At 43.7% G+C, this 17,356-nt stretch overlaps 1 protein-coding gene across 1 annotated transcript in view; it reads right to left on the bottom strand.

The window, feature by feature from the left end:
* kif19 (kinesin family member 19) overlaps positions 1–15,950 on the bottom strand; it is a 58,734-nt gene extending 42,784 nt beyond the window's left edge. Inside the window, exon 1 of the mRNA XM_030744882.1 lies at positions 15,875–15,950. The gene's annotated coding sequence lies outside the window, so the exon portion shown is untranslated. The remainder of the gene's footprint in view (positions 1–15,874) is intronic.
* Positions 15,951–17,356: the final 1,406 nt, after the last annotated feature.

The following is a 17,356-nucleotide window of genomic DNA, read 5'->3' as shown; positions in this document are numbered from 1 at the left end:
TCTGGATGGCATTACTTTGGCCTCCAGTAACACTGTGAGAAATCTTGGAGTTATTTTTGACCAGGATATGTCCTTCAATGCACATATTAAACAAATATGTAGGACCGCTTTTTTGCATTTGCGCAATATTTCTAAAATTAGAAACATCCTTTCTCAGAGTGATGCTGAAAAGCTAATTCATGCATTTATTACTTCTAGGCTGGACTATTGTAATTCGTTATTATCAGGCTGTCCTAAAAGCTCCCTGAAAAGCCTTCAGCTGATCCAAAATGCTGCAGCTAGAGTACTGACAGGGACTAGAAAGAGAGAGCAGATTTCTCCCATATTGGCTTCTCTTCATTGGCTCCCCGTTAAATCTAGAATAGAATTTAAAATCCTTCTCCTCACATACAAGGTCTTGAATAATCAGGCCCCATCTTATCTCAAAGACCTCATAGTACCATATCACCCCAACAGAGCACTTCACTCTCAGACTGCTGGCTTACTTGTGGTTCCTAGGATACTTAAGAGTAGAATGGGAGGCAGAGCCTTCAGCTTTCAGGCCCCTCTTCTGTGGAACCAGCTTCCAGCTTGGATTCAGGAGACAGACACCCTCTCTATTTTTAAGATTAGGCTTAAAACTTTCCTTTATGATAAAGCTTATAGTTAGGGCTGGATCAGGTGACCCTGAACCATCCCTTAGTTATGCTGCTATAGGCCTAGTCTGCTGGGGGGTTCACATAATGCACTGTCTCTTTTCATTCACCTTATTCACTTTGTTTATACTCCACTCTGCATTTAATCATTAATTGATATTAATCTCTGGCTCTCTTCCACATCTCAGTCTTTCTCTCCCCTCAGCCCAACAGATGACTGCCCCTCCCTGAGCCTGGTTCTGCTGGAGGTTTCTTCCTGTTAAAAGGGAGTTTTTCCTTCCCACTGTCACCAAGTGCTGCTCATAGGGGGTCGTTTTGACTGTTGGGTTTTCTCTGTATTATTGTAGGGTCTTTACCCACAATACAAAGCGCCTTGAGGTGACTGTTTGTTGTGATTTGGCGCTATATAAATAAAATTGAATTGAATTAATTAGAGTAAAGAGGTAGAAGAAAAAAAGCTGTAAGCAGTTCCATGAAAGTGTTAAGCTCGTTAAACAAACAAAAAAATAAAGCTGAGCTCGGAACTGGAAAACTGAGCGTCCATTAAAAATGTCAGTATGCAAATTAGATGGTGAAGAGCTTCTGGGTGAGTTCAAAAAGCACAACACACTGTACTAAACCCACCAGGGCTTTTTTTTAGCTTTAGTTACTGTGTTACTGTGTATTGTTGTTGTTTGATTTTCAGTTGTCTACCTAAAAGGAAAGATGGTGATTTCACCATATATAATTAATTCTTGATGCAACTCTTAAAGCTACACAAGAAATGAGGACATGACTCACTTACATCAGCTTTTTCTAATCTTCCACCCCTGTGGAATAGGTAGGGTTGGGTCATGCTACTTTATGCTTCAATGCTGTGAGTCAACATTTCCCCTGCTTCTCACTTTAGCTGCCCGATGCAGCCAGTTTTTGGGAAAGGCAGTCTCATAGATGGTCCCTAACAGAGAGACAACATGTTGTTATGACTGGCGCCATACACTAAACACCCCTGTAGAGACTGATTCCCACTGGATCATTAATAGTCAAGGCATACAATTCTGTGTAAACACCCTGCAATCATTAGCTGAAAATCAGTGCATCTCAAGTGCAATCTGTTCTCTTCCCGTTTTTATTTCCCTCAATCTTTGTTTATTCAGTGTGTAAAGGCTTTTTTCTGCCCTAATAGCTATGCCACAATGGACGAATTCTTGCCCATCACCTATTAAAAAAAGCACGTCTATGGCCATGTGGCTGCCGTGTACTTCCTGCTTGTGTAAGAAGTATTAGGGAGAGGTGGAGGAAGCAGGGGAAGATTGAGGACAGACTGTGGACACAGAGAGAGAGAGAGTTTTTCCTCACAATTTTATCTCTTCATAATACAACACATGCTTTGCTTGCATGATATGTAACATTACAAGTTGCTGTGATAACAGTACTTCAAAAACTCCCTGAGGACTGAAGAAGGACTCACAAGATGCCTGAAGACAGAACGGTTTGAATGATGATATACTGTCTGAATTATGTAACAGCCAGCATGTGTGATATAGTCTGTACTCCATAATGAACTCTTTAAATTTGTCAGTCTCCTGATGCATAAAACAAAAGCTTTGCTGTAATGCACCCAGGAGTTGAGTCTCCTTCAAAGGGTGCATGTGCTGAGAGGGTACTGAGAGGGATCACTTACAGCACACCCAAACATCCACAAACCAAGCAACAACAGCCTAGGCTGTAAAGGAGGGTGCAGCGTAATCAATGAGAAAGCCAACTGGAGGTCAGCTGGGAGAATAAGGAAAGCAAAGATTATCCACTTTGTGGGAACAGACCGTCTCTTTAGATTGACACATTAACCCACATTTGCAAAAAAGAAGTAGGACTACTTTCCATCTGTGACCAAAACAGCCTTCTGCAGCTTTCTGTGGTGTCACTGTTGTCATTTTGGGTTTAGCTCCTGTGCCTGGCACTTTCTCTGTATGTTATTTGCATTTCCTTTCCCTCTCTTGTCCAGCTCTAAAACTATTTAAACAGTCTGACTCGTAAAAAGACTCCACATAGACAAAGTGTGCCCATTTTTTCCCAGTCTTCTCCAGAAATAGGCTAATATAGCAATTGGCTGTTGGGGAGGACATCTACATGAGCAGAGGGGGGTGTAATATTGAGGCACCAAGTAAATTAGGTATATTTCTTGAGTGTATCTTATGCATGGAACCAAATCTCCTGAGCGCGCTATAAAAAGAATCTGGTTCTGCAGTCTGCCGTTGATCAATGTCAGCACAGCTACCTGAACTTTACAATTTTATTAGTCACTGAGAATCCTATGTAACATACTGATGTTTGCTGGCACTTCTGTTTTCTGCAGTGCAAAGATGTCTAATTTACAAGGGGAGCTGCTTTTGCTGAATCAGGCTAATTACAGTGCAGCCTCTAATGTGAAGGCAATGTGAATCTCCTTTCACTGACAGGTCTGCATAGAAGATGTTGGAAACTCTACACTGAGCACTTGAGGTGAGGTGATTCCCAGGTCACAAAGGCAGAAAATTTGCCAATTATTGGGCATATTGTAATCAAGTCGATCTGTGCTTGGATCTTTGTTTCAAAGGACATGATATTTACAAAGCAAAATGGTACATTTATGTTTGCCTGCTGGCTGATATTCTCTCCAGGATCAGGATGAACCTGAGACAGAGAACCTGTCACTGAGCATTTTCTTTCAGATCACCACATCAGTCCCTTCTTGCTGTTATAAAAGATAGTTTTTAAGTCCCCTTTTATGTGTACATAACAGAATTCTTACTCTTAAAATTTGTCCATGAAATGCCATTAACAATATGCAGTGTGATGTTTCTATTCACTTACAGCACAGACAAGACAAACTGCACAGATGTCCCATTAAAGAATACATTTGATGCAGACAATTTACCTGCTGACACGCAAAAGCAACAAGGAAAAATCCACACCTTTTGTTGCCCAACACTGTTTTCCTTATTCTCACGTATGTGGGACTGTAATACTGAGGAACAAGAATAAAAACAAACAATGGCCCTGACCTTGTCTAGGTGTCTCTATGGAGACAAGGCCTCAACATAAAGCATTCCCCACTGTGTAGTGACGGATCAGCCCGGCCAAAGATGTGCTTCACAACTCCAGAGCTGAAACACAGCCTGCATGATGCAAACACACAATTCTACTAAGAGATATTTTTACAGACATGAATAAATGGATTTGTTAGTTTTTTCTGCTGGGTTTTTGAAGTTGATTATTTACTCTGTAAATAATCAACTTGTAAAGCTAAATTGATGAATAGAGTCACAGGATGGTGACTCCTTTGCAGACCTAGAGTTAAGACAGTACATAGACAGAAATACTGCTGACTGAGATTCTCATTTTGTATGACAAGTGAGTGTAGTTTTCTGGAGACCTAGCATGGTATGGGCGATGCTTGGTACTGTTGTGTGAATATCTCCACTCCCGCGTCTGACAAATGCCTACGCTATCTCAGGCCCTGGTTACATGAGAACGTTTTTAGTGGAAACGCTGTCGTTTGCCTTTATTGTTTTCAAAAAGTAGCAAGTTCAGACAGAAACTTTTTAGAAATGATCTCTGTTTACATGGAAACACAAGACACTAGTGGTGGGCGGACTGAGCCAAAAATATTGACAGCATCAACGCAATGCTGGTATTGGTATCGGAACAATAGTGAATAGAAACATCACAGTGCGTGTTCTTAATGGCATTTCATACTAACGTGATAGGATCGATACTTTAGTTCATTCGTGTCCTGTGAGTTCGCTGCCTTGCTCCTGTTCATTAGAAAGAAAACACCGCTCCTCTCACGCAGGAACTCTTTGCTACGCTCCCTCCTCCCTGCACTGCTGTGATTAGTTGTCTGTGGTCACGTCATTCTGCGGCACTGAGCAGTCGTATCGGCTACAGTGAGTGCAGATGAAAACAAGTGGTTAGCACTACTGCCTCACAGTTGGTATACCATCTGGAAGGCCTGGGTTCGATTCCACCATGGCGCAGGCCCCTCCCTCCCTATGTGGAGTTTGCATGTTCTCCCCATGTCTGCGTGGGCTTTCTCTGGGTACTCCGGTTTCCTCTCACAGTCCAATGACATGTACTTACTGGGGTTAGATTAATTGGAAACCATAGGTGTGAATATGAGTGTGGATAGTTGCGTGTCTCTCTGTGTTGGCCCTGCGACAGGCTGGCGACCTGTACAGGGTGTACCCTGCCTATGTCAGCTTCTGCCGATTTCGTCACTGGTTCGAGACCAGCTAGCTTGCGGGCCTGAGTTGAACCCATTTTTCGGCCGAGCACCGAGTGCGTTCACAGTGGGAAAACCACTGAACGGTTCAAATACTGGCACCGGCACGGCGTTGGTGGAAAAAGGGCCTAAGAGGTGAAGAATAACCAGGTAGCTCATATAGTGGTTAAAGTGATGTTTCAGTCATCACTAATTTCTTCAGGATTAGTTCATGTTAAAGTGTAACTGGTCATCTTACCTGTTACTTCAACAGACTGATTCCTTATAGACAATATTCAGGCAGTCAAATAATATATTCAGCCCATTAAACTGTGTTAAATTATTTTATTGAAACTAACCCTTTGTGCAGACTTATTAAATCTGTAGCAGACTGTCTATGATTGAATTGTTTTTGGATTTAATCTTTAATCTTGATCACGTCTGCAGTGAGAGAATAAAAACTCAAACTGTCGGGAGCAGGTTATGTTCAGAGTTTCAGTTTCTAATTTCTGGATTTCACAGGTTTTTTTCTTTTTTATGTCGTTTTTTAAGCATGTCTAAAGCACAGTATAGATTCTCTGCTGGGGAACACGTTTATATGTGCAGCTTGTTAATCCGTACCTACTAAAACCCTGAATGAAGCACAAACTGTGTGTGGTCTTGTCACAGGAATGTGTGTATTTATTTGGTGATTTAGCAAATTTATAAAATGTTATTCTACTTGATTCTGATCTGCTGCTGAGCCTGTTTGACACTGATGGAAAGACAAACACCAAGAACAGCTGTTAATCACATTAATGCCACTTTGATCTCCCAAGAAACTGAAGCGATTTCTATGTCTCATTTATCAGGCTGTGGGACAGTAACCTTAAATGTTTAACTGTATGCAGTTTAAAGTTTTGGAGCTCTAATATTCGGCAGCACTGAGAGTGTACTCAGCAATAAAATGATTTAGTGGAATAAAAATGATTTAGTGATTTGCTCCGACATTAATTTTTACAACAGTGTTGCCTTTTACTGGTATATATTTAATTTTTTTTTTTTTATGTGATAATATATCAGTAGTAGGTTTTTTAGATTAGATTAGATTAGATTCAACCTCTCCTCCGTGAATCGCCACCTTATCGTGGTGGAGGGGTTTGTGTGTCCCAGTGATCCCAGGAGCTATGTTGCCCGGGGGCTTGTCCCCCTGGTAGGGTCTCCCATGGCAAATTGGTCCTGGGTGAGGGTCCAGACAAAGAGCGGTTCAGAAGACCCCTATGTCTATAAAAGCAAGGGAACAGTTTACCCTGCCTGGGTTAGGGTTACCGGGGCCCCACCCTGGAGCCAGGCCTGGGGAGGGAGCTCGAGGGAGAGCGTCTGGTGGCTGGGCATTAGCCTGTGGTGCTCGGCCAGGCGCAGCCCAAAGAGGTTACATGGGCCCGCCCTCCTGTAGGCTCACCACCCGCAGGAGGTGTCGTAGGGGTCGGGTGCAGTGTGTGTCGGGTGGTGGCTGAGGGCGGAGGCCCTGGCGGACCCATCCCCGGCTATCGAGACTGGCTATTGGGACATGGAATGTCACCTCTCTGGTGGGGAAGGAGCCTGAGCTAGTGCATGAGGTTGAGAGATACCAGCTAGATATAGTTGGGCTCACCTCAACGCATGGCCTGGGCTCTGGAACCAGTCTCCTGGAGAGGGGTTGGACTCTGTTCCAGTCTGGAGCTGTCCTCAGTGAGAGGCGGCGAGCTGGGGTGGGTATTCTTGTATCCCCCCGGCTTGCTGCCTGTACGTCAGGGTTTTCACCGGTGGACGAGAGGGTAGTTTCCCTGCACTTTCGGGCCGGGGAACGGGTCCTGACTGTTGTTTGCGCTTATGCGCCGAATGAGAGTTCAGAGTACCCACCCTTTTTGGAGTCGCTGGGCGGGGTGCTGGAGAGTGCTCCATCTGGTGACTCCATAGTCTTGCTGGGAGACTTCAACACTCACGTGGGCAATGACAGTGAGACCTGGAGGGGCGTGATTGGGAGGAACGGCCTGGCCGATCTGAACCCGAATGGTGTCTTGCTATTGGACTTCTGTGCAAACCACTGTTTGTCTATAACAAACACCATGTTCGAACATAAGGATGTCCATAAGTGCACATGGCACCAGGACACCCTAGGTCACAGGTCGATGATCGAATTTGTAATTGTATCATCAGATCTGCGGCCGTATGTTTTGGACACTCGGGTGAAGAGAGGAGCTGAGCGGTCAACTGATCACCACCTGGTGGTGAGTTGGATCAGGTGGTGGGGGAAGATGCTGGACAGACCTGTCGCACCTAAACGTATTGTGAGGGTGCCCTGGGAACATCTGGCAGAAGCCCCAGTCCAGCAGAACTTCGACAGCATTCCGAGGGAGGCTGAGGACATTGAGTCTGAATGGACCATGTTCCACACCTCCATTGTTGAGGCTGCTGCTCAGAGCTGTGGCTGCAAGGTGGTTGGTGCCTGTCGTGGTGGTAACCCCCGAACCAGATGGTGGTCACCGGAGGTGAAGGGAGCCATCAAGCTGAAGAAAGAGTCCTATCGGGCTTGGTTAGCCTGTGGGACTCTGGAGGCAGCTGACAGGTATCAACAGGCCAATCGGAACGCAGCTCGGGCAGTGGCCAACGCAAAAACTTGGGTGTGGGAGGAGTTCGGTGAGGCTATGGAAAAAGACTTTTGGACGGCATCGAAGCGATTCTGGCAAACCGTCAGTCGACTCAGGAGGGGAAAGCAGTGCTCCACTCACACGGTTTATAGTGCGAGTGGGGTGCTGCTGACTTCAACTGAGGCTATAGTCGGACGGTGGAAGGAATACTTCGAGGACCTTCTGAATCCCACTGACACGCCTTCTGTAGTGGAAGCAGAGTCTGGGGACGAGGGGGATGACCTGGCCACCACTGGGGGTGAGGTCACTGAGGCAGTTAAACAACTCCTTGGTGGCAGGGCCCCTGGGGTGGATGAGATTCGCCCTGAGTTCCTGAAGGCTCTGGATGTTGTAGGGCTGTCTTGGTTGACACGCCGCTGCAATATCGCATGGAGATCTGGGGCAGTGCCATTGGATTGGCGGACTGGGGTGGTGGTCCCCATCTTTAAGAAGGGAGACCGGAGGGTGTGCTCCAACTTTTGAGGGATCACACTCCTCAGCCTCCCCGGTAAGGTCTATGCCAGGGTGCTGGAAAGGAGGGTCCGTCTGTTAGTTGAACCTGGGATCTAGGAGGAACAATGCAGTTTTCGTCCTGGTCGTGGAACGCTGGACCAGCTCTTTAGCCTCTCAAGGATATTTGAGTGCGCATGGGAGTTTGCCCAACCAGTCTACATGTGCTTTGTGGACTTGGAGAAGGCATTCGACCGTGTCCCTCGGGGTATCCTCTGGGAGGTCCTGCGGGAGTATGGAGTGTCTGGCCCGTTGTTGCGGGCCATTCAGTCACTGTACACCCGCAGTGAGAGCTTGGTCTGTATAGCCGGTAATCAGTCAGATTCATTTCCTGTGGGTGCTGGACTCCATCAGGGCTGCCCTTTGTCACCGATTCTGTTCATAACTTTTATGGACAGAATTTCTAGGCGTAGCCAGGTGGTGGAAGGCTTCTTCCTTGGTAGTCTTAGAGTCTCATCTCTGCTCTTTGCAGATGATGCGGTCCTGTTGGCTTCATCAGGGGGCGGCCTCCAGCTCGCAGTGGAATGGTTCGCAGCCGAGTGTGAAGCGGCTGGCATGAGAATCAGCACCTCTAAGTCTGAGGCCATGGTCCTCAGCCGGAAAAGGGTGGAATGCCCTCTCCAGCTCAGGAACGAGTTCTTGCCCCAAGTGGAGGAGTTCAAGTATCTCGGGGTCTTGTTCATGAGTGACGGGAGAAGGGAGCGGGAGATCAACAGATGGATCGGGGCTGCTTCTGCAGTGATGCGGACGCTGCACCGGTCTGTCGTGGTGAAGAGGGAGCTTAGTGTAAAAGCGAAGCTCTTGATTTACCGGTCGATCTACGTTCCTACCCTCACCTATGGTCACGAGCTTTGGGTAGTTACCGAAAGAATAAGATCGCAAATACAAGCGGCAGAAATGAGTTTCCTTCGAAGGATGGCTGGTCTCTCCCTTAGAGATAGGGTGAGGAGTGCAGCTATCCGGGAGGGGCTCAGAGTAGAGCCGCTGCTCCTCCACATTGAAAGGAGCCAGTTGAGGTGTCTCGGGCATCTGATTAGGATGCCTCCTGGCCGCCTCTTGGGTGAGGTGTTCCGGGCATGTCCCACCGGGAGGAGGCCCCGCGGCAGACCCAGGACACGCTGGAGAGATTATATCTCTTGGCTGGCCTGGGAACGTCTTGGGGTCCCCCCGGATGAGCTAGAGGAGGTGGCTGGGGAGAGGGAAGCCTGGGCTTCTCTGCTTAGGCTCCTGCCCCCGCGACCCGGCCCCGGATAAGCAGGAAAAAATGGATGGATGGATGGATGGACAGATTTAACCTTATCATTATGCACAATGAAAGGTACGTTTTTAGATTGGTTAGATGCTGCCAACCCCACCCTTTCATGTTAACCTGCAGGACAAACCAGCAATTAACTAACTTAACCAGTTAACTTACGTCGAAAACCATTGTTTATCCTGATCACCAGTGTTAGGGTATGTGAATCCAGATAACAAAGATACCCTGGGTATGCTGAACTTGCTTCTTAGTGCAGGTCCCTGGTTTCCAAAGAAAATCCAATTTCAAAATACATGAAAAGCTGAGTTTTATTGTGTTAAATAATTATTGTGGAAAGTAAAAATCACAGTGATTTAGCGGTCATTAAAATGTGTTCAGATTTGGCACATAAATCATGACACACTGCTCTCCCTACATAAGCAGCCTTTTTAAGTTAACAGTATCGGTATCTGTATTGGTATTAGCAGTACTGGCCCTGTATTTACTTGTTATCGGATCAATACCAAAATTTGCCGTATCACACACCACTACAAGACACTGAAAACACTGCAGTTCCTATTGGCAGGCCATAAGTTGGCAGTGTGGATATAGGAGCCGCAACCATAGTGCGCATGTGCGAGTGCCTCCCTTTCCAAAAAGTAGCGTTTTCATCTGTTTACACAGAAACTGAGGCTGGAGTGTTTCAAAAACGCTCCACTCTGCAGCCCGGTTTCAAAAAGGTTTGTTTTCACGCTGTTCTTGTGTAAACGGGGTCAAGGCTAGGTAATCTTGCTGAGTGCCAGTATTTCTTCTCTGACAAGGGCACACATTGTAGGTTGTTATTCCGGATATTTAAACAACATATGTTATCCCACCTGTGCATTTAGAGGCAGCAAGGCAACCTTCATCTGATTACCTGAGTTAGATCCCTTGGCTTGCTGTTTATATTTGTTTTGTTTTTATTTTTGTTTTTTTGCAGATTAACAAAAAAAATACATTTTTAATTCCCTTTAGCAATAAGCAAATATTTAACATAGTTTGTTGTAGTGACAGGGCCATGGCAGGTGTAAAGTTTTAAACTATTACCCATCCCTAGAAGATAAAACCCCTTTTAAAAGATTAAATGTAGGGCTGCAACAATTCCTCAAGTAACTCAAATAATTCAATTATAAAAAAATCTTTGACACAAATTTGTTGCATAGTGCTTCGTTTAAGCACTCAGGTGTCTCCATGTAAGCAGGGCATTTCTTCATCGCTGCGACAGATTTCGGTTATTTTGAAAAACCAACCCTTTAACACCGAGTGGATCATTGCTGACATGTTTTTCCACACCTCCACTGCTCTCTACACCTGTGTGTGTGTGCGTGTGTGTGTGCGCACGCGTGTGTGTGTGTGTGCGCGTGTTGTGCTTGCTGTGCTGAACAGATCGCTATCATCATCACAATTTGCTAGCAGGTGAAAAGTTTTTCTAGCATTCAAAGCAGCAGCGCTCCTGTAACCATTAAACCTTTCCTACACGCAGATAAAAACTGCAGTGTGGAAGTTAAAAAATGCAGATGAACTGTTAATAAGAAAAGTATTTCTCATCCGAGTACTCAATTAATCGATGGAATACAGTAATCCCTCACGTATCGCGGGTGTTACATACGATAAGTGAAAATCCGCAAAGTAGGGACGCTATATTTATTTTAATACTTATACATTATTTGAGTATTTATACACTATTTTAAGTTTTTATAAACCCCCCCCCCACACAGTTATACACCAAATATATACATTACTGTACAACACGTACTAAGCATGTGAAGAACGAGTACCGCAAAAACCTGCGAAACAGCGAAAATACTGCAATAAATATTTTACACTAATATTGATTGAAAACCTGCGAAACAGCGAGTCCGCTAAAAGCGAACCGCGAAGTAGCAAGGGATTACTGTAATCGATAGAATCGACTGTTAAAACAATCAATAGTTGCAGCCCTAATTAAATGTATTCTGCAGCTGCTTTTGATCAGTTTCAATTGCTCTACCAATTACCATTTTAATTACCCTAGCTCCACCTACTGCTTTAGGTCTATCGTGCAATGTCACAACAGTCTGTAGTAGGCTGAATGAAAACTGTAATGAGGGATAATGGTATCCTCAGTCATCTTGTACACAAGGCTGAGTGAACATCTTTAACCTCCATGGCCTAAACATAGCCTTAGTGTTAGCCTCTTAAGGTAAGACCTCTCACCCCTCTTGGTGCATTACATTATGGTGGGAATCAGAACGCTGTCTGACTGAGGGTCAGTTTGTTCAGGCATGTTCATTTCAGAAATGTAAACACAAATAACTTGTTTACTGGACTACTAATTGTTAATTAGGAGACAATGTGAAGCAAATTCTAAAAGCTTGATAGAAATCTGAAGCTAAACCATTATTTAAATCAGAGTTCAGTCTATTCCAGATTGCATGGCATATAACGACACTCTGAAAGCTGGTTTTCAACAGTATTCCAACCTTGCTTTTTTTACATGATGGTGCTTTACATTTTTGCTACTCACCACAACCTGTCTGAAAAATAAAACTGTGACTGATCAAACGGCCACATCGTGAGCTAGATTTTCTACATGTGAAAACAGTCACTAAATGCTACTTGAATTAGAATATTATACATTCAGCGATCGACCTCCTTTTCTTTGGCTTATCTTTTTCAGGTTGACCGGGGGGCTAGCTGTCATAGGGCGAGAAGCGGGGTACACCCTGGACAGGTTGCCGGTCTGTCACAGGGCTAACACAGAGAGACAGACAACCATTCACACTCACGTTCATGGCTCTGGGCAACTTAAAATCACCAATTAACCTAACCTCACTAACTGCATGTCTGGACTGTGGGAGGAAACCGAAGTACCCAGAAAGAACCCACGCAGACACGAGAAGAACCTGGAAACTCCACACAGAAAGGCCCAGGCCAGATGGTGTATTTGAATACAGGACCTTCTTGCTGTGAGACAACCACCACCCCACCGTGCTGTCCTCTTTTAAAATCGTTTCTCATTTTCTTTAGAACTAACAAATTTGCCCAATCTTCAGTTGCTGTTTTTAATTTGAAACAAGCTTTTTAGGTTTCTTCGATCCTCAATGGGCAGCCACCCAGAGGCAACACCAGGTGCAGAGTGCAGTGCCTCCATAGTGCAGTGTAGTGTAGTGGTTTACACATTTACCTAATAAGATAAGATAAGATAAGATAAAACTTTAATAATCCCACGACGGGGAAATTTGTGCATTACAGCAGCTCAATACAGAGAAAAAATGAAAAGGATGAGTAAGAACAAATAACTAAACTAAAAACTAAAATTCAATAGAATAAAATAAAATAGCAAATAGCAAAAAACTATACACATATACATAAGCACTATATACTAAAGATATAATAATATAATAAGATCCCTGGTTCAGTGCCAGGAGGGAAACAAATTCCTTTGGGTTTGTGTCAGGAAGGACACCCAGTGTAAAGAAATCTGTCAAATCAAACATGTGGAGCAGCCTGCTGTATTGACCCCTTCTGAAAAAGTAGCCAGCCTTAACAGTTCAAGGTTTCTTTGATTCTCAAAGGGTGTGATGGCGCCTTATTGCACTGGAATCTACAGGACAATAAGGTAAAACTGTCCTGTATATATCCTGAATGAAAGCCTCTCTTCTATGCTGGTAAATCACTGGATTATTATGATCTTGAGTGACTAAAACCTGCAAAATTTAAGATCACATTCACACTTCACTTATGGCTAGTTTACTGCTCACTCAAGGACAAGAAAAGCCCATTGAGTGTAATGGGCAACAGGTGGTCCATGAAGATGCCTACAGGCTGTCCCTAGGGGAAGAGTAAGCCTGAGAGAGAAAAAGAGCAGGTGGCACAAGGCTTAACCTGAGCTAAAACTCATCCAATGAGCTCATCTCCACAGGCTTAGCAGCTTCAAGTTGTCTGCTTTCTGCCTGGACAGCCAGATCTGGGCACTCTGACCCAGTCAGCCAAGTCAGCTACCAGCAACCTGCTAATCTGTCTGAGTACTACCTTTGGGCCATATGTTTACTGTCTCCCCAAGAAAGTAATAAATACACTGTCTTGTTTACTTGCAAAAAGATGCTGTGTATAAAGCATTTAAAGTGTAATGTAGCTCTCTCTCTGTATGTCCCTGTATGAGATGACTACGGCAGAAGTGACAGCTCCAGGTAAACAGAATCAGCCCTGCTGTGCATCACAATCCCACCACATCCACTGTGATGATGTGACCTTATCTCACAATATCCCCTCCATTCATGTCAAGGCTACCCAGGTAAGCCCACAGGTAAAAAACAGATTCCCACAATCCCACTGTCTCAATAACAAGTGTGTAGTGTAAGCTCCACTAATCCTTTGTTGTGAACGTGTAGAAGTGAACCTGACATAGCCTCATAGAGGCCATACATCATAACTCTCAGATGTAATAAACTATGTGCTGTGGTATTTGTATTTGGGAGTAAAATCAACACACTGAGAAAAAGTTGAAGAGGAAACATGTTTTTTTTTTTTTTTTATAGTTGAGGTTTGCTTGAGCTTTATTATGTTGGCGGTGTCAGCGCCATCTCTACTCTACCTTCCTGGCATTACGCTCTAATCCCCTGAGTCCAAGCCTATTTTAATGATGTCATGTCAGACTGAAGTGCTGATGTTGTCTTTAAGACTTGGTGTGATTAAATTACTCACGTTAAGACAAACAAGTCATATTCCAGCACCGTGGATAAACACTTTCTAGCAAATTCCCTCAACAGCATGAAAAAACACTAATTATAACTTTTATTAAATATAATATTCCCCACCAACACTTGTCACTGTTGTACCGAGGCAATTCTGCGTCACTGTGTCAGCTGTTGCTACTGTTAATTTTCTGCCTTTGTCTTGATTCACAGACGCTTCCCACCACCAGACCCATAAATGCCTCGATCAACCTACACTGCATGAGGAGACACCTCAGCGGGTTCCCAGTCACGATGTTCATTATCATTTGCACCATCATCATCATCATTGCACAGTCTGCTAAATGGTCTCAAAGAGGGACTTGTTCCAACATGGGGCCTAATGGTAAACACGGTCCTCAAGGGACGTGTACACGCAGTCTGTCCTCCTCATATGAGAGGTCACATGATAGCAACCTCATTAAATATCATGCTCATAGTGAAGAGCCCATCTGCTCTACAACAACAATCCCAGAGCAGTTATACAAATTACAACACAATAAAAATTCAGGCATTGGTTTGGAGTTTAATAAAATATGCTTTGCACTCATTTGCTATTGGGACCTATGCTGTGGCCATGACAGCCAACCCACACTGTGTTTACTCTAATGGAAAATACAATTAATATAACAGGTCCACCCGAAGCCCACTCCTTTATGGAAAGCCATGTCAAACAGGTTAGTGGAAAAAAAAAAGACCACAGCTGGAACAGAGTAAACTGAGCCAAGCATGAGGCTGTGAGTACTTGCACTGTTTCTGTCTGACCAAGCGGCTGAAGGAGTGCACTGCTAAATGATGGACTACTCACTTCGAATGACGAGGTGGCAGAAAATGACTTCATAAGTTTAGACAGATTCAGAATAGAAATAATTACTACTTGCTGCCCTAGCTGTCTCTCTCTGTTGCCATTCATGTCACAAAGAAGCAGTGAGATTTCTGCACATTAGGAAAATCTAAATCAATGTTTTTTAATGACCTTTTCAGGACCTCATATTGCAGTGTCATAGTCTTTGTGTTATAACTGTGTGGGTAACCTATAAAATACCCAGAGATGAATAACAGCATATTTCTACTGAAACATTTGTGCATGCCTATATATTTAGGGGAAAGCAGATTAATTCACTGACATTTTGTTTTTATCTACAAGATGAATTGGGGGTGTTTTTTGTTGATTATTCTCTTCAGCCTTGCACTTCGCACTAAGTTCAATATCCATGCCCACTGTTACCATTACCATTTTATGCATATATAAAAACAAGTCACATCCCAGTCATTTGCATACACGTATATTCAATAATTACTTCAGGCTAAACCATTCATTAACAACTTTAACAGTGATTTGTGGTATGTGGCTTTCTTAAACTAACCCCAGTCTTCTCCAACAAACAAAGGTCTACATCTACAATTGTGTGACTTACTAGAAGCTCCTTTGAAGTTGCTAATGGACCAGTACAAGTACTGCCATTATGTTTATTCAGGTTAGTGCCTGCTGGTGTCACAGCTCACATAACTCTTAAAATGGTGGAAAAGAAAATCACAGCAGTGTAATAAGACTCCAAAATGAATCTAACCATCTATTATGTTATTCTGCCATCTGCAAATTTAATAAAGGAAGCACATATAAACTTTTTAAGACCTTTTTATTCTTTGAGTTTGAATCTTCCAGCATTCAGTTACAAATGCAATGTGATAGGTATGCTTTACAGATGAGGTGTTTTTTTAAAGGAGATGCTGACATTACCCCCAGGTCCTGTAGGCGACTCATCTGTGCAGCCTCATGACAGGCAGACAGGAAGTCAGCAGCTCCCTTTCACGCAAGGTTACCCCATCACTCACAGGTACAGGGAAAAATTAAAAGACCAACATCTCACCTGGTCATCCACTCTGTGGGCCACAATTGTGGCCCCCTCTTCCTGCTCAGCATCGCTGAGGGGCCGGATCCTCAAGGCAACCTGTGGCACACAGAGCAAACTCAGTTATCTATGAATTTATTCAGTCTAGAAATTTTCAATTTTATGACATAATAAGAAAATCACACTGACAGCACACAAGAATACTCTATTTTCAGTGATACATAACAGGAAGGTGAAGGGCATGTCAGAGTCTTATTTCTGTGGTTTTATCTGCATTTTAAACACAAGCTGTAAAAGCTTTGAGATCACATGGTTGAGTTACTCTGTTTCAAGTGAAAGCATTTTACGATAAAATGGCTTAAACATAAACACATGCTGTGCTGCTTTTGAACATTATGATGTTTGTGGAATGAAAGAAGCAGGTGAGAGATGTTCAGGGTGGCTCTGGAGTGGCTTTGTGAAGGCTAAAAAAGATTCCCTGAAGATGAAATGTGATGTCGAATATAAGCTGGATGGGGAACTATATTACACTGCTGCATTGCATTAGGGCAGGTGTAAAACACATGCTTTTATTAATCATTCAACTGAACAATCAGGCACATTCACCCTTAGAAGATCCTGGGTTCTTTCCCTTTTTTACAAGTAACCTTTCTCCAACCCAGTCAAGGCAGGGAAGCTGGAAACTCAAAATCACCATTAAATGTACAACTGTAGTTTCAGAGGCCAAAATTATGAGTATACTGTACTGTAGCATTTGGCAGATACAACTTAATGAGTGGAGCATTGCACTACCACACACATTAAACACATTCAGATTCTTCCTGCTGTTAGTCTCAATTTGCATGATTTATTGGTCAGCAGAAAAGGTTTGTGTAAAACAGGATGAAAATAGACAGTAGCAATAACAGCAGTGTGTGAGACCCACAGGGCTGACACATGAGCAGCATACAGCATTCAGACAAATGTGCTGCGGTGTTTGAGTATATAAGGGCTTTTATAACAATGCAGATCCACCTTAAATTCACCTACACAGCAAATGGCAATAATAAGGTCCTCTCTCAGTCAGCACCCTGTAGAAGGTGTATTACAATACTGGACAAGAGAGGCCAGGCAACTGAAACAGCCACTTCAATAATTCAGGTATGGGCTGCAGTGCAGGTGGTGTAAAAGAAAACTGAACATACAGTATAAACACCAACAACTTAAGTGGTTAGAAATTAAAGAAGAAACTACTAAAAAGAAGAACGGCCTAAAAATAAACGATGCTTATCACATCTATATGATGCCTTTAATGTGTTTTAGCCGTTTCAGTACTGATGTCATTCAGGGGAGTTTGACATCCAGTGTAGAACCATCTATTATGAATCAAAAATATATGTATATTTTCTGTGCATATTACAAAGTCAACCAAAATATAGGCAGTTATGCAATTTGTACTGGCCTGCAGCCGACAGGTGTGCCCGAGTGAAGTGAGCAGTGAGTGTTCAAATACTTGGCAGC

Source organism: Archocentrus centrarchus, chromosome 2, assembly GCF_007364275.1.
Source record: "Archocentrus centrarchus isolate MPI-CPG fArcCen1 chromosome 2, fArcCen1, whole genome shotgun sequence".
Lineage (NCBI taxonomy): Eukaryota > Metazoa > Chordata > Actinopteri > Cichliformes > Cichlidae > Archocentrus > Archocentrus centrarchus.
The sequence above is the reverse complement of the archived record's forward strand: the minus strand, read 5'-3'. Positions and strand labels throughout refer to the sequence as shown.